This window comes from Echiichthys vipera (genome assembly GCF_963691815.1).
Source record: "Echiichthys vipera genome assembly, chromosome: 1".
NCBI classification, from domain to species: domain Eukaryota; kingdom Metazoa; phylum Chordata; class Actinopteri; order Perciformes; family Trachinidae; genus Echiichthys; species Echiichthys vipera.
The window spans coordinates 7901109-7920176 of NC_139826.1; positions in this window are offsets into that span (position 1 = coordinate 7901109).

Sequence of the window (19068 nt, forward strand, 5' to 3'; positions counted from 1 at the left end):
GAAAGATGTATAGAACATGTCAGGCGTCCACTTGCAATGCGTTGTGGGTAGCAGATAGCATCACTGAGTGTGACCGCTCACTCTGTCTCCCTGCTCGCCTCTTTTATCTCCGGCCTCCCTCTCACCATTATAAATGAGAGACAGAAGGGAACAAGAGGTAATAGTAATGGAGAAGAAAGAGTAGAAGAAAAAGGAAAACACACACAAAGTCTGTCTGTGCCAACACTTAAATATTTAAACATATATGTAAAAACACACGCTGTGCTTTCCACGTGTGCTTGGCAAGATACAACATCAGCAAATATGATTTACATTATATCTACAAGAATGAAGTAGATAGAAATGTGAAGTTTTAGAGGGAACCTGTTTTTCATAGCAATCTGTCTTAGCCAGGTATCAGCAGCTGATCTGCATTAATTTGTTTTTTTTATCAGTCACACCTCAGCATGAGCCTCACACACACACATAAACTCACTAAAACACATACAGACACATCGGCATGCTCCCTAGCATGCCTAACTAACCTGTATTTCTCCTCCTGGCAGATCCCCTGCCTTTGTTAAGATATGTAAATGGGATGCATGGGGAGGACGTGTGGGTAATTAATTGTAACTGGGGGATAATGTTGCGCTGTCAGAGATGTCTCTGGTTTGTGTAACATTTTTTAAGAGTAATGTGGTTTAACTGGGAGTGTCTGTTAGCGCTCAGTCTTAATTATACCGTGCTGGGAATGCTAAGGTTTAGCTAGCCTCCTCCCCTCCCTCCCCGGTACTTTGTCTGTGTGTGTCTGTTATGGTCTCAGCACAGAGAGCGAGAGAGAGATATAGCATCCCAACTGTGTCTGCAAACAAGTGGAGTTCTACACCTGTTGTAAAAATTATAGTCCTACAAGGAATATGAAATTATTTTTTTTTTACTGTCTGCCACTATTGCAGGCATGTATTATTTTGTCTGCCACTCAGAAATTTCATCTGCCACTCTTAATCTATGAAGGAATAACGAGATCAAGATCATTTAGATGTTCAATAGATTCACGCATAATAAAATTTGCAATGAAGGGTGCTTTACAACAACAGTTTCTCAATTTAAGTGGTACCTGAATGCATCATGAAGTCCTCCTGTCAGATCTTACAGACATGTTATTTGTGTACACTCGTCGGGCAAAATGTTGCCACTCCTGTGACTTCAGGGAAGCAGGATTTAACAGTACTGTTGTTTGTGCTTCATCTCCGACTTGGACATGGCGATGGTGTCTGAAAAAGAAAAGCTACAAACTACCGGTAAACTCATGTTTCGCTACGTCTTTAGCTAGCCTGTAACATTATGTGTGTTGTTATTTATTTATGCGGACATATCCAAAGTAGGCGGGGGTGGACAGTCACTGTCATTCATAAGGAATAAGGTTCTACAGCCAAAAGCGATTTCTTTAATAGCAGTTGTCAGCAACTTTCAAATGTATAACTCTATCAATTCATAAGCTAACCTTACTAAATATTACTTTGTGTTGCGCATTTTCCTGTTTTTCCTGTCTGACAAAGTGTCGGATAACCTGAAGAATTTATCATAGACTGTATAAAATACACGTAGCTACCAAGAAATCACCCATTGGTTTGTAGACTACTGTTCTGAAGCCAGGAGATTGCATTTTGGCCGTCGCCATCTTAGTTTTTTGAAACTGGGCTTTGTTAGCAAGGTGCAACCGAATGCTGATAATGACATTTACATTTTGAAAAATGTTATGATGAACTCTGCTGAAGGATGTCTATTTTGTTCTTTTCCAAATGGGAACATTACTTAGCTTCTGTGGCCATATTCCTCCCGGCTTCTCCAAACTGGTGGCATATTGACAGCCATTTACTGAAGGTATACTGACAATGGATAAGTATATCATAAACCCCCACAAAATCTGAAATTCTCCTTTAATATGGACAATAAATCCCAGGACCATGTTTCACAAAACAAAAGCATTACAGAAGCTATTAGAACAGAGACTAGCTTGAACGTGATGATATGACTTGGGTTGCCTATGGCCTAATAGCAGATGGATTCCTCATCAAAGTGAGTGCAGAGATTTAGCCTGCACACGCAACAGAAAACAATTGTGAACAATGATTGGGTGAGACAACATTTCCCATCTGCCACTTTCTCACAAGCAATAGCACTTTCTACATACAGTGAGTGCCATCCCAGCAGTTCATGTCGACCACAACATGCTTTCTCTCTCACTCTCTGTCTTTCTAACTCTCACACTCACACACGTCAGTACACACTGTCAACTAAAGCATGTTAACCAGGGTGTGAAAGCCCATCAGAGTATGTACTGTATATCAAGTCAGTGTGCGAAGGAGGGAATGACTACTACACTCACACATAATGTGCACACACACACAAACACACTGTTTATACTATATTACATTGATGCTAAAAGCTTATTCAGGTTCCTTTTCCTTGAGCTTGGAAATTAGAGTTGAAGTCGTCCTTAGCACCCCTGTACCTGACACCAGACTGTGTTTGAGACATGCCACAAAATAAGAGCAAGGGCATGAAAAGCCTACCAAAAAATGTGACATGATTTTGTCAGTTTCATTTAATTTATTTTTCATTCCTCCTTTAAAGTTGTAGTCCGTAAAATTTCCATCTATTTAATTGCCTTTTAAGTTAATATCTATCAAAAAGTTAGTTAAAACAATTGTGATTGATCATACGACCCACTAATGAAAGCACTTCTACTTGCGTTTTTTGTATCGGAGGCATTTCCTCCCTACATAAGTAAATAAGCCGCCATGTTAGTGACGCTGCTGTCAGCGGTTGGTCTGTAGGCCCAGATCCTCACCAACGGTTCTGTTGCGTTCACTTGTAATCGGAAATCGGAAATTAAAATATAGGAACGTGTGTGTTTGTGTGTGTGTGTGTATGGTTTTAAGAGGGTAACATATAGGGGACGGACTTGAAGTAGAGAGGTGACCAACATTCATAGTGACCATGACCATGACAAGATGGAGGGCTCTGAAAGAACAGACTCGCCTGCAATTACATCTTACTGCCACAGAGGCCACTAGAAACAAGCTATCTCAAACCTTATGAGTACAACTTTGAAATCATTATTCCATGTTTTTCTTTTGTAATTTCATTGTTTGTTTAACTTGATTAAGTTGGATTTAATTCAAATGCTGGGGATTTATTGATATGAATTAATGGCAGAGTTAGCAAACTAGCTAACTAGTCAGCCATTCACTGGCCGTAATATCTTATGGGACACCTGAACATGCAGCAAAGCTCACCAACTCATTGAACAACCCAGAGGGTCACAGTCACAGTGAGCAGAATGAATGCACATTTACTGAGATATAATGAAAAAATAATATCTCTTTTTCAAGACAGTGCAGATAAGGTCTGCCCGAGAGGTCGCGTTTTTCTCTTTTGAAAAAAAAAGTCTTTAAAGTTTAAACTGAATTCTAGCAAGAAAAATCAGTAAGCTGGCAACACTGCTAATGCAGCTGTCCACTTGCGTACATAATTCACCTAAAAAACCTTTAGTTTTTAACAGCAATTTGTTGGTTTGTTTCAATCACTTCATTTAAAACTATGGAGTAACTCTAATACCAGTACAGTGTAGATGCTCATTTATCTGGATAGAAAACTCTAGTATCATGTTTTCATTCTTTAGAACTACCAATGAATGAAGCTTTATATTGCAGAATACCGTTTGGTAGTATGTTAGCCTGCTTAAAAATGGAGCAGGACTTCATCACTATAATCCTTAAATGGCCCATCCTGTTACAATTAGTTTCTCCTTGAATCAAATCACTCATCTCATCTGTCCTCCAGCGGTAGGGACAGCTCCCAGCAGGGCAGGCTCAGTTAAGAAGTCAGCACTAAGAGGGTTCATTTAGCTCACCTGTCTGTCAAAAACTGGCATCTGGTAGTAGTCGCTTATTCCTGTCATCTCTATTATGCCTCTGCCTTCTCAGTGTCCTCTATTTTGGTGTGTCCAGTCTCAACCTTTTAAAATATGTCAAAGTGCCAGTCCTTGTTGTCACGTCTACTTCTTGTGCCTATGATGTCTCTTGGTCTCAGTCAATGTCTCAACTTCCTTGATGTTCTTCTCTGGCACCCCGTCTCCCTCTGCTGCCAGTTTGACTCAGTTAACGTCCCCTGTAGATGATGGCAATGAGGGGTGATAGAATATAAGGTGACAGGATGGAGCAGTGTATGAGTGTGTATGTGTGTGTGTGTGTGTGTGTGTGTGTGCGTGTGTGTGTGTGTGTGTGTGTGTGTTTATGTGTGTGCGTGTGTGTGTGTGTGGTGCTAACTTACTAAGCATTGGCCAATCGGACAGAGTTTGGTGTGGTGGCCTAGGTATGACTCATCTTTTTTCATTCTTTCATCTGCGAGTGTCCTTCACCTCAGGGGACAGTTGGGGGAAAGATGAGAGAGATGGGCTGGAAAAAGAGGGGAGGGGGGTGTTTGGTAGGGGCATGGGGACTCTAGAGTGTTAAGTAAGGGTGCACTCACACTGTCCTTCCGCACCGCGCCCCTGGCTTTAAGGTACTTGTCCCCCCTCCCTCTCCCCCCCGCGCCCCAGGCCCGTTTGGGCTCACACTGCCTGGGCCTCGCGCAAATGCTTCTCACTGTCCATACTCATCATGCCGTAACACATCACACGATTGACGTCATCGCCATGCGTCTCTTTGTTTACAAATCTTTCCATAGACCTCTGAGTTTTTGTGCGTCTTGTCCGACTGTTTTTGAATATTTTCATCCGACCAAATATGCAGTAAACACTCCACCTCCGCATCACACCAACGTGAACCTTTCGCTGCCATTGTTGTTGTTGTTAAATGTCCGCGCATGGTCCGTCCTTCTAATTTCTATGTCCGAACAGGCGCACATAAATGAAGTCAGAACCGCCGTAGGCATCGTGCTCGTGCTCGTACACGTGCGCGCGCTCGTGCTCGTACATGTGCAAACGGGCTCTACAAAAGCCCACCTCTCTCAGACGGGCCGTGTATGGCTCTCTGTCCGTAGTTATGCGCGGAACGGGTGCACTCACACTGCTCAAACGCACAAAACTTTAGCTGAAAAAACGGTTTTGGCCCGGTACGGAAGGACAGTGTGAGTGCGCCCTAAGTGAACTAACAGGACACCAGGGTATGCTCTGAAAGATGCAGCAGAGCAAATGTACTGTGTCCTAAAGTGTTTTATGCCATAAACTGATCCTCCCATTGAAAGAGTAGTCATGTTTGTTACAACTCTCCTTTAATTTATGATTACATTATACCTCACCAAAGTAATTACCGAGGTCTGGAACAATGGTGACATTGCTACACTGATGTCCATCAAGGCCTTTAGAGCGATTATTCGACTAATGGACATATACCCCCCCCCCCCGAGCCTCAGCGACTGAATAACATATTTCAACATAATTAATAACTATTATTTTACAAGTGAGCACAGACGTAGGCTATAAATCTGCAGCCTGTAAATGACACAAGGAAATTATTTCAGATTCTAATTCTGAATGTGTCAGAAAAAATCAGCAAGGAGAACAGAATGCCGTTGGCAGGTAGCTAGGCTAGGCTAACGTTATTTACATGTTTAGGTGGTAGGTCATGTTCGTCGTGGACGAGTGATAGGTGACCTTTTTTTCTTGTAAAGTTTGCATGTGACCTTTTTGGGTTCAGCCTTGTTCTTTTCAAAGTGAACCAATATTTTAGACTTCTTTGCCGACACGCTTGGCTGTTAACAATTAACTGTCTAACCCTAACTGAGATGTAACTGAGATAACTGAATTTTGGTCTGCTAATGATTTTTTAGCCAGTGATTTGGCGACTTTTTTGGGGCAGCCCTAGTAATATTGCACAACAAACTGAAACTAGAAACTAAGCTAATTGGTTAGATTTGTAACAAAACTACTTGCTTTAGGAAAAGATCATGATTTGGGTTAGAATTACCGATTTGAGTCTTTGACGTAGATACATGACTTGGTTATGTACCAATGTATTTATAATTTACAATATTGGTTGTTATAAGCTGCTTGCACATTCAACCGATACGTATTGGTGAGGACGATCTGAATAAAAAAAGAGGCAAGCCTTAAAACTGCTTGACAGCTGCTAAGTGCACCTCTTTTCATTCAAGTCAGTCGGCAATGGGTGAAAATATTTAGATTAAAGAAATAGTTTAAACATTTTAGTCTACTTGTGATATGTTCAGGCACAGCACTGAGTGTAGATCAGCCCTGTTTTGGCAGTGCCAAGAGCCCTATACACAGTCATTTAAAGAGATATTTTGGAGATTTAAATCCAGTTCTGTGTCATGGCAATGTGGTCAGTGCATGTAGATGAACAGTATTTGGCATCCCTCAACGATCAAAATTCCCCCAGAATGGAGCATCAATGTTGTTGTGTTGTGCGTCTTCACGATCTGCCGAAATCTAACAAATGCTGTGTTTCGCGTCATCGGGCAGACCACCGATGATCCAATAGGGATGGAAACCAAACACCATTCATCCACACCTACTGCTCATATTGCCATGACAGAGAGCTGGATTAAAATGGGTAAGTTATCACTTCAAGTTACAGAGCGGACAAAATTTAAACCATAAAAATTCTCGCTGGGGCACAGCTATATGTAAAGCACAGGTCATTACCTCTGTTGAGTAATTAGTTGGTTTTCCATTTCTGTTTTAGGAGAGATTGAACAAAAAGATATATAGTCTATTAATCAGTGGGCTTTAGAGGTGCATGTATTTTTTAATGCTGGACAAATCCAAGCTAGCTGTTTGCCCCTTCTTCCAATTTTTGGGCTCAGTAACTCAGGAAATAAAGCCAATAAGCATATATTCTAAAATGTTGTACTATTCCTGTGACAACATTTAAACATTAAGTTTCTGCACTTTCTTCTTCTGATGCGGAATTCTTAAAAGCACTTCAAGCAATCACCCTCTTTTGATTTCATTTCAGCTGTTTGTAGACTAAGATTGTTTGTTCACGGCAAGTTGCACTTTTATTCAACAAGAAAAAGCTTTCCATACAACATAAAGACAAGTCGCTTGATTGTTTCATTGCATTCATGCCTACAGCCATACAGTCCCAGTCTAGGACTAGGCCCATATATCTCCCTGCGTATTTACTACGCTTTCTGCATCACTCTCCTTGTCCCTGCCCAGGTACCTGTTTTACACCAAATGAACAATCTTTATAGAAGTGTGGCCGCCATGACTGGCCTGATTTCCAGCACCGTGTGGCTGGGAATTGTCAGGCTTCCCGTTCGACAAATCAGCCCTAACATATGATGTTTGGGGTGCAATTTTTATTCCTGTTCAACCGGCCAACTACCCAGAGGTAATGGGATGTCGGGGGCGGAAAAGGAAAACTGCTGGTGGGAAATACATCCATGCAGCTTGTGTGTGTGTGTTTCTGTGAAGTCTGATTGATCGATGCAACATACACTCTCCATTTATATCCCGCTTATTCGGGATTGGTTAAGTTTAGGAAAAATGAATCTGAAAAAAACAGCATGAGAGAAGAGATATGGTGGCAGATTACAGTGAGCAAGCTCGTACATCTACGCTGGGGCTGGGGTTTCTGTGATGGAAGGGCTAGGAATTGTCTGTGAACGTTAAGTTATCTAAATGAAAATCAATAATGTGTGTGTGCCAGTGTCTTACTAGTGAGGAGTGGCCGAGGATGAGGGCCAGTAGAGTGAAGAGGTGGGCAAGGAGTTGTTTGCCATGAAGGGAATGATCCAACATCTGGGACAGGTTATTGGTTAATCATCCAATACCAGCTATGTAGTGTGGGAACTGTTTATTTACATTGCATTCTACATACTGTACTAAGATGTACATGAATGTCCGTGTGCTACAAGAAGTACTTGTGTACATATGCTTGCATGCAGGAATTTACATATATCTGTTTGCATGTCTGAACAGAAGCAATCCTTCTCACATATACCAGCCACTGGAGGAATCGTCAGTCATATTTGAGCCCCCTCTCACCTATCAGCATGTGTAGCATCAATTCATTCCTCTGGCAATTAACCCAAAGGCGACTGGTATAATGAGTGCCGCTCATGCTCACTGCTTTGTAGCCAAAGCATAATCAGGTGCAGTTTTGCTCACTGAATGAACCTCAGGAAGTGTACACTTCCTGTCGCTTAAGGAGAGGTATTTTTAAACTTACATAGCCACATTTTTGTCTGAAACATCACAAAGGTTGTGGTGGTCTAGTGGTTTGGATTTGGAACTCTCACTGCTATGCTTTTGGTTTGATACCAGGTCAGGGAAGCCGTCATCGCCCCACCTCAAGCCTCAAACCCTGCGGCGTTACGTAACAACAACAGTGCTGCTGCGTGAGAGGAGAGAGACGGACCCATAGACTGTTTACTGAACTGGACCCTGAGCCACATGCATGGGAATGAATTAAGCCCGACCAGATATTTCTCCCTTTTCCCCGACGGCCTGAATAAGTCACTAAATTGGTCATGAGTTGCTTTTTATAAATAAAGTTGCTAAGAAGGTGTGAAAAGAGTGCTTTGGGACGGGGCAACGGTTCACAGCAGCACCTGCTGCTTGGCGAGGACCCAAATTTCAGATTGATTCGTGCATCACCACAAAAGTCTCCGATAACACCAGAAACAGTGGACAGATTTCTCTCTAAGATGGAGGAGGATTTGGGAAGTCTCTAGATTTAGTGAGAAACTCTCCGGTGTTTGTATTCTACACAGTGTCTCCCCGTCTCTGTTGTTGGTGTATTTCTGTGGCAGTTACAGCGCCACATCCAGCCCTGGCATGTGAACTACAGCTTTTTTAGTTGGTTTCACTGGTTTCGTGTGGACGCAGATATTTCTTGAGCAGAGGCCATGTGGACGTAAAACTTTTTAAGAAAGACAGAGAAAAAAAAGTTGTTTTTGATCGTGTGAATATACCCTTGGATTCTAATTTTTTTCCACTTGTGATTTTCTTTTAATACATATTTAATGAGCATTGTTGGAGGGAGCCTGAGATCTAACATGTTCATTGGCAACAACTGCTCCTCTGGAATTGTTGTGGAAATGAAAACAAATTAAATTGTCAGATAATCAAAATGCAACAACTTCAGTGTCCACTTTTCTTTTTATGTGCATCAACATAACATTGTATATATTTTTAGAATCTGCATGAATTGATTTGCAATTGCAATATAAGTTATATATATTATATATATATATATATATATATATATATATATAAAAATAGCAGTGCGTTTACATGCACATCAGTAACCCGAAAATGGCCTTACCCCAGTTAAGGGAATGATCGGATTCAAAGTTCCCCTCGTATACATGAGAGGGGGTTGAATGGGGAAATGACGGAGTAACTCTTCCTCTGGTACAGTAGGTGGCTCTCCGCCAACATACAGCTGGACTGAATACAGCTTTTTTTCCGGTTCACATTTGTCAAAATCACAAACGGACGACTTTGGGAAGAATTACGATCGAAACGGGTCTTCTTGGTAATGTCTTTCCTTGGTTTAAAAGTAACACTCTATTATTGTTCATTGTTTTTGGCGCTGTTGCTTCCTGGTTTATTCTATTTCCGGGTCAAAAGCTACCGCCCCGGAGTGGGGAGGGGGAGTTATAACCAACGGAGCATGCGCAGACAAGAAACCCAATATTAATCCAAGAACGCTGTTTACATGCTCAAATAATCAGGGAACTGAAGGAGTTTTCTAGCTCTGTTAACTTGGGTATGATACCGGGGTATGATCTAAACCCGAAAAATAATCAGGTTTTTAAACTACATGTAAACACACTGAAGTAAGAGCTCTATACTGGCTTTAACAGTAGAGACAGCAATCATCAATTTAAGGTAAATGATAACCAGTTTTAGCAAACACAGGTCCAGTAAATGAAAGAAAAATATTGTAATCCCCATAAAACACCTGAAACATTAATTTGAAATTAAAATAGCATCTAACCAACTGTTGTGTTTGTTGTTGTTGTTTTAAATACATCAAATATAAACATTTATTTAGTTATTTTGACAACAGATTATGTTCCAAAATGAGCAACTGATTTATTTATATAACAGCTGATGTGTGGGTAAACCTATGAATTATGGCATATTAATTAACAGAAATAAAGTAAATACTTTGATATCCATGTGATAGGTAAATGGTTCAACCCCTTCTATTGTAGGGAAATAGCCTATGAATTATATTTAAGAATCTCATCAAAGAAATTCTTTGAGATAAAGTTCTTGTCGTGTCACTAGTACTATAGTTTGAAAATGACTGTCGATGTGCTTACCACATACAGATGGCCTTTGAGGAAGACAGGTTGGGAAAGTGGGAGTAGAGAGAGTAGGACAGTGTATTAGGGGGACGTTCTAATGTAAGCGCCCCTTTTCTCATTCCCCTGCTTTCCCTGACTTTGTACCACTGCTGCTGCTGTAAATGGAGAGAGAGAGAGAGGGAGAAAGGAAATTTATCCATTGCAGAGGCAGTCAGGCAGAGGACAGGAGAGAGGGAGAATAAATCAGCCCCAGTCTGGTCTCTGGTGACCACACGCAGCAAGGGAAAAGTGCAGAAAGACAGAGGGAGAGAGCAGGGAGGGGGAGTAGAGTGTGTCAGCGAGGGCTTGGACTACAGAGGAATAATGTCCTTTTACTGTATGTCCCCCTCCACCTGGCCCCAGTGTGCCGCCTAAATCTACCTTCACTCATTTAATGTCACACAGTCCCACCCCTTCAATGAACCCACTCATGTTCACAAATCCACGCACACACACGCACACAAATCCACCTCCTGTGACAAATTAGAATTGCCCCAACTCCATCGCCCAGCAAAACAGTGTCTGATTTGGCAAACGGTCAAAGTGGCCATTATGTGGCAATAAAGACGCCATATAAGGGAAGATCAGGGAGGGAAGAAAAGGACAAAGGGAAAGTAGGGGACAAGTGACAAATTAGCCCATTCAGAAGTTAGGAAGTGCACTAACTGACCAGAAGAAAGAGACTATTATGTGAACAAATCATAAGGACAATTTCATATTGGAAAGCAACATTTTATGTGAGTAACGATAGCCAGTGTACATCATATAGTCAAACGCAGGTATATATTTCTGAATTCATTATTGCATTGAAATACTATACAGTATGTAATTGCACATTTATGTTAGTTAGTTTATTTGAATGCACATAAATATGCATTATATTATTATTGCAATGCTTTCTGAAATGTTAAATTCTAACAATTTTAACTTATTATATTTCATTATAAATTATAACCTTTTGTAGGGTTACAGTATAGAGTAGAAATGTACAGGAGAAAGTTGCAAAGAAAAAATAAAACATGCAGTATGTTTACTGTGTAGTCTGTACTTTCAATCTTAAAGTTTAAGAAATGGCCTAAGGTCTTCTCATTTAATAAGAGTACACATTTTTGAAACAGGGTAAATGATAGTTGATATACCATTTCTAAAAAAATAGAAATACTGTAGATGAAATCGGTGGAGTTCATGTTTCATTTGCTATGGCAGGTACGTCTGGCCTCCCAAACAATAAGACATATTTGTAGCAGTTTGAGATCTGACAGGCCAATCCCAACTGTTTATCTTATGCTGGGCGGTTAAAGACAATGACTGACAGAGGAGCCTCACCGTCGTGTCTGCAGGTCAGTTCAGCACAGTATACCAGGCTTACGAAAGCACTGATTCTGTAAGAGTAGTGTCTATTTCTAACCTCAAATGTTTTCAGAAGTATATTTTGGTTAACTGTTTGGCTATGATTTTTGAGTAGGCTGACTTTTTTTTTTCTTGCTTCAAAATGGACCAAGCATCACCCCAACTTGCATTTGTAGCTCAGTACTATGTAGTTTCATTGCTGTGGTTGGTTGTAGATCTGTACAATTGCTTCCAGAGACATTTGGGTCTTGACTGTTGATAACGCCTCTGAGAGGTTCCAGCCGGGGTGGACTATATGGCAAAATGTTATATCACCATTTGTTTTTCACTGTAAAATCACAATCACAATTTTATCACACTTTTTTACATTGATTTTTTAAATATTTTGCAAAAATGCAACTAAAGTATTTCCCTATGTAAAACATAGCCCTAAAATTAAAAATCTATAACAGAGCATTTAGGCCAAAGAACCTTTTTTAACAGATTTTAGCCAGAGTGCCAGGTACAATGGACATTTAACAAAAAGCTACCTAAAGCTCTGCTGGCTGTGGTGGGGCTGGTCTCCTCACCGTTTCACTCTCAGCAGACTGTTTAGGATGTTGATTCTTTAGGTGGTTGAAAAGGTTTGTTGTGTTACCATCCGATGTGCGCACCTTGTGTGACTGTGTGTGTGGCAGCTTTGGGCAGCGGCTTCTGTGAAGGGACTGTGCTGCCTCCTTGTCAAACACATTAGGAGTCTGCGGTTGCATATGACATATACCTGTTTTTCAGGGGCATACTGTATTTTACAGCTTGCTCGTAACATTCTATGAATAAGTGTGGACAAGCAGTGTCGATGCAACGTTATAGTCTGACGCTCCTGTGTAGTTTGGACACGGTTTCGTTTTCATTTTCTTCCAGCTACTCTCTGAATCAAACAGGATGGGGAATGAGAAGTCCTGGTCACTGCCTGTAGTTCGCCATGATTGGTTGATCTGCGTGTCTTTAGAACGGGTATGAGGCGGACTAGCAAACAGTGGGATTTGGCTGAGGAAAAAATGCGTCTGTGCAGAGCATAGAACAGGAATGGATAGGATGTGGCCTATGGACGATACTACAATCTCGCTTTAGAAGATCATTAACACGTTCTAATCCTTCATAATCTAATATCATCATTTCGCCCACCCTTTGGTCTCGGAGTAATACACACAAATTAGAGAGTCCATCTTGTGATGGGATCGCACCAGCCACTACATTTGTTATCTCCAGTACGACATTTTACCATGACACACACTCACACACACACACACACACACACAGACTCATAGACTCACAAAGTAAAAGCAATACCAGCATTGCTCCCTAAAAATGTCACGAAAAAGTCAAAATGTTGAGAATTATGTAGAAATGTTGATAATAAAGTTGAAATACTATTTTGAGAATAAGCCAAATTGTCGAGAATAAATCTAAAATGATGAGAATAAAGTTAAAATGTTGAGTAAAAAGTGGAAATGTGGAGAGTGAATTCGAAGAAAGTAAAAAAACATTGAGAATAAAGTACAAATTATGTTTAAATACGATTTTTGTGAATAAGCTTGAAATTTCAAGAATAAGTTATTGTTTAGACTTCATTTTCAAAATGCAAAACAAATATTTAGATTGATTTTTGTGATTATTTTGAAAATGGCAGTGATATTTGAATTCATGAAGATGTTTAGCCCTGGTGGTATTTCCCACATAAACACACACACTTTCTCCGTCCTGCCAGTTTTACGTTCACAGTTTTACCCAGGCCTCCTCTCTCCCTGAGCTGTGTTTCATCTTAAGTGACTTTATTGAAGGCAAGTCAGTGTTTTTCCCTGAAAGAAAAGAAGGAAAGAAAGGCAAACAGAGAGAGAGAGAGAGAGAGAGAGAGAGAGAGAGAGAGAGAGAGAGAGAGAGAGAGAGAGAGAGAGAATACCAGCCTTTAGCTAGCCCATAGGACACATTTAGTAATCCTTCCAATGATGTCCAGGGCCCAGTGATGGTTACCAGACCTGCAAATACCCCCACAAATGCACACACACAATCCATTTTTATTGTATTTGGGTCTGCAGCATTGTATTTCCTGCCCTCTCTTAGCGCCACACACACACTGCACTTGAAAACAAAAATCCATACTATCGACCGGCCAGTGTCACCACAATTATTCTTTTGAAACAGCCATTGAAAACAAATTACATCTGCACTGCGTTTTCATCCGATTGCTCTGGGTGAGCAATGCTCAACGGCTGGGTCGGCCCTGCCTTCGCCGACCCTCAGACTCCTCCCTATAGGTTTGCTGTCTATAGCATAGTGTTGCTAACGACTCTCTGTGTGTGTGTGTGTGTGTGTGCGTGTGTGTGTGGTAAGGATTCTGGGGGAAAAGGAACTAAGAGAAGTAGTTACATTGTTAAGGGTAACAAAGATTTGAGTGCGAGATTTAAAAAAAACAAGGAAATATTCTTGATGCATTAAAGTTTCAATGTCATATCTAGGGCTTTATTTATTGAGTTTTGCTATTGTTCTTTTTCAACGGTACCTTTTGTGACTAGTCCAATTTTCAGTTTGTTCAATAAATAATGTTGGAAATAATTTTAATTCAACAAGCAATTTGTTGTATTTTAGCAGTATACTGAAAGCAGCAGGAATGCAGAACTGAGTGAGTTCAATATCTGTTCATTTATCTCAGGTAATATTATCGTTATTGCGTTATTCAATAAAGTTATCACATATGTTTCTCCTCCTCATCATGCAGCCCTAGTCATATCTAATTGAGATGGCGTTAGTTTAATTTATTGTAGAACAATGCATTGTAGTTTAGAAGCTCACATTAACATAGAAACACTCAGGTAAAGCACAAGTACCTCAAAATTGTCCGCAAGTACAGTACTTGAGTTAATGTACAGTACTTTGTTTCTTTTTACTGCTGATCATTACTATGTCTAAATATAAGTTTCATAAAAAATGTAATTAACTAATGGTTTCAGTTTCTCAAATGTGAATATTTGCAGATTTTCCTTGTCCTATATAAATAATTCTGGATGTTTTATGGACCAAACAATTAATTGTGTGTTTTTGCAGATTAATCGATAATGAAAAGATCTATTAGTTGCGGCTAAATACATGCACAATCCTATTAATTATTATGTAATATTTACTTTTACATTTCATTCCAGATATGAACTGATTTCTGTTCAGTAAAATGATTGGTTGCCTGCCTTGTTAAATAGTCATATTGGCGCTATCCTGATCATTGATTATTCTGTGAAAGCTGTACTGAGGGGCAGCGTGATAGCCACACCACCATCCCACTACTATTACATCTAAGTGTGTTACTCAATCTAACAGCATTAGCCCATGCTCTGCAGCACACAAGCTGCTTCCAATAGCCCCAATCCAGTGGTGCCATGTGACAATGGGAGAAAACAACAACTAATATCCAGCCAGCACAGTTGGTAATTAATCCTGGCTCGGCTTCCCTCAGCCAAGGAGTACAGCAAAGGCTAGAAGGCAGGATCCCTTTGTTAAGCTTTGACCACACAAGTCACCTCACCGGCCCTCCCGAAGCGGGGAAACGCCAACTTTGGAGTATTAAGAAAACCAATAGCCTTGTTGACATGAACACGGAGGCCTAACCCCCGCAGCCTCCTCATATGAAGCATTGATTTTTCTGTCCGGCCACAGCACTAAACCCATTCATTCTCTACGGCCGAGCCCAAGATTTGCGCGGAATGCGAGCCCCCTACACACACACGCACACACACACACACACACACACACAGACAACACACACAGGGGCCTGGCTAAATTCTCCTTTCATCCTCTCAGTCTTACCTTGGGGGTGGAAAGTTGAGGATTAAAGTCACCCCTCCTCCTCCTGGTTTCACCATCACTCCAGCACTGAACCAATACACGAGTAAACATGCAGAGACATACACAGTATGGCCTGCCCTTTGCTAAGAGGGCAAAGGGGAGGTGAGGCTAAATGTATTGGGGTGAAGTTGAGGGGAGTCATCCTCTTGATCTTCGGGGATGCAGGTCACCGATTCACACCGCGGGATTCTCTCGCAGGCAAGCAAACACTACGGTGATGCCTGCCGCAGGCAAAACACTATTATCACACACACATGGTGCAGGTTTCACGACTGGCCATCGGTCACCTCTACGGTCTAGTGGGGAGTTGTTTTCTCTCATTCTTTTGTTGTGTCTCTCTTCTCTCTTTCTATCTTTATTGTCTTATTTTCTCTGTAGTGAGGATAAAGTATGTGTCTTTTAGCCTCTCAATCCTGTCTCCCTTTTTCTCACTGCAGTAAAAACAGGCCAAGAACAGAAAATGCTCATGATTTTTTTTCCCAGGCTTGATTAAGTAGCTGCACAAATGTAAGTAAAAAGTGCAAAGCATAGACAATAAGTCGGACAGACAGCTGACATGATACTTATGTGTGATGCAAGAAGAGACGTGCATAAAATCAAAGAAAAGACTGAAATAGAGCACGGGGGGAGAACTATCATTTGCTCAATTAGCATTGGCACATTAGTAAAAGCACAATATCACAACTGCCTCGGCTCCCTTCAGGACACGCTGTGAGACATTCAGAGACATTAGCATAGGGTGAGCTAACGAAGAAAGAAGACGAAAGGAAAGGAAATTAAAAGAGCAGCACATTTTCAAAGCGTCGGTTGTACCCGATGTCATTAAACATTTATGGAAGTCTCCCCTCAGTATGATGAGCAGTTTGGTTGTAGGGAAGATGTGTTGCAGAACAAGTCAGGAGGAAAGAAAAAGTCGCACTTTTATTTTGTTTGCCTTTTCTCTGCCTTTATTTCTTACAAATACCAAATGCACACTCCTCTCTGTAGTATTTCCTCCATGACTTCAATAGTAAAAATTGAGCTACTTCAGGAAATGGAACCAGCTATCACCTGTACATGACACAGTGGTCCATTTTGCAAAGGAATTCTAAGCATCCTAAAATCCCATTAAGATCTAGTGAAGGTCCAAGTCCCGCCAAGAGATGTGAAGCTATTTTTAGAGCTTTCCCATCATCTAAAATATAAAAAATATTAATGCCTGTACAAACAAATTATTTCTAGATAGTTGCACTTTACCCTTTCTTCCATTGTATTTAGTTTTAAGGATAATACATATTAATCAACATTTCTTCAAATGTGCCATTGTTAGCCAGTTGGACTCATTTCCAACTTTAGTCCTTTGATCAGATGTTCTAAAACCAAAGAAGTGGCAGTTTAAGAAATGAAAACATAAGACTGTAAGAGGCTGAAATGACAGCAAAAGCTACAAAAGCTGCATGCACAAATCATGCAAAGCAGCAGGATGAAGCTAAACATTAATGCATAATGACCGCATCCACTGTTAGGTCAGGCTGTCCTCATTCACTGTGCGCACTGTTCGCATATCTACAAAAAGTGCATGTGCATGTAATTTAATGTAATCTACCTATTTATTAATGTAAAAATTACATTAAAGTGGAGGAAGAAGAAAATCAGGTGATGTAGTATAACAGCACTAAAATCCACGTAGGAAGGTGGTGGACTTTCACCCAAGGACCGATGTTTGTACATTAGTTTTGTTGCCTTATCTGAACCCTTGCTGTCATGTAGCGGTGGCCGCTTCACATCGTTAAATATTTTGTATGACAACACCTGATTTCTAAAGATTTCTTAGGAACCTGTTCACGAGAAGATGTTGACTAGGGATTGCAAAAAATGTGTAATTTAACAAAATAACTAAATGCATGGGATGGCCTGTAGCTCACCAGGTGAAGCGTGCACCCCATGTGGGCTTGGTCCTTGTCCCGGGTTACAATTCAACCTGTGGCCCCTTGCTGCATGTCATCACCTCTCACTCTCTCCCCCCATCCCTGTCACTGTTCAGCTGTTCTTAGAACTAAAACATGAAAAAGCACAAAAATGCGGAAACCCTGAAAGACTCACGTCACCATTCGCATTAATCATTATGGTTTATTGAACCATTAGTTTTCAAGTCAGATGTGTGTGTGTGTGTGTGTGTGTATGTGTATGTGTGAGTGTGTGTGTGTGTGTGTTTGTGTGTGTGTGTGTGTGTGTGTGTGTGTGTGAGGGGGTTCATTGGCCGAAGTAAAAAACCACCTTGCCTTTCAGGACTTCTTCTTTCAGGAAATCTTAAAAAAAAGAACTACATGTTAAATCAAATTTTCAATTATTATTAATTTTTTAAATACCTTTTTACTGGTGCCACACATGCTTCTGGATCCAGATTTGTTGTACATATACCGTACACGTAGTCCTCGTCACTTTAAGTAAAATCAGTCTTGCCTACACTGATTAGGAAACAGTGAATCTGGGTAACAAATGGGTGTCAAAATCAGCCATTATTCTCTTACAGCTGCTGTGTGGACATAGCTTTCCTCAGATTGCTCATCTAATAAATCTTCACTATCTTTCTCCCTGTTGTCTTTTCTGATCAGCAGGTTGACACACAGCAATCAGTCAGTCCATCCATCTCTTTGGTTTGTCCTTTAATGCTTAGCAAAAATCTCCCAGCACCAAAACAGCCCTGGATCCCTGTCAAACTTCAACCAATCCACGTGCAAATTCATAGACATACAGCACACATATTGGAGCTGATCCAGCAACATTCTCGTCAATTTCTTTTCAATTGATGCGTTTGCCTTATATAAGATTATTTTTGTTGCCTTGTGTGTCAGTATCAGAGGCTGAGGGCTGCGGACGAAGCTGCCATATTTGAAAGGTTGGGAGCCAGAATGGGTTGACACACATGTACCTATACAGGTTATAACAAAGACTGCACTTTCATACACATACGGATAAATGTGGACAACAGTGTCAATACATATATATAAAGTAGGGCTGCCCCCGACCAAGGATTTTCTTGGTTGACCAGTGGTCGTCATTTAGAGCAATTACAGCGATAGCAATTTAGTCGACTAATCGACACACACATATATATATATATATATATATATATATATATATATATATATATTTCCCCACAAGTATAGACTCAGCAACTGAATAACATTATTCAACATAATTAATAAGTGAGCCAGCCGCCTGTTAATGACAGTCAGCAAGGAGACTGTTGGAACGGGCCGCCATTGGCAGGTAGCTAGGCTAGACTAATGTTACTTACATGTTAAGGTGGGAGGTCATGTTCGTCGTGGACAAGTGATAGGAGACGTTTTTCTTTCAAAGTTTGCATGTGACCTTCTTGGGGTCATCCTCGTTCTTTTCAAAGTGAGCCCATATTTTAGACGTCTTTCCCCGACATTAGTTAACTGTCTAACCCCGATGTAGCAGGGACCTGGACCTGCCATGTTAAAAAAAAAAAAAACACTGAAAGTGAGTGAGTGCCATGACTTCCAGAGGAGGATAACATGC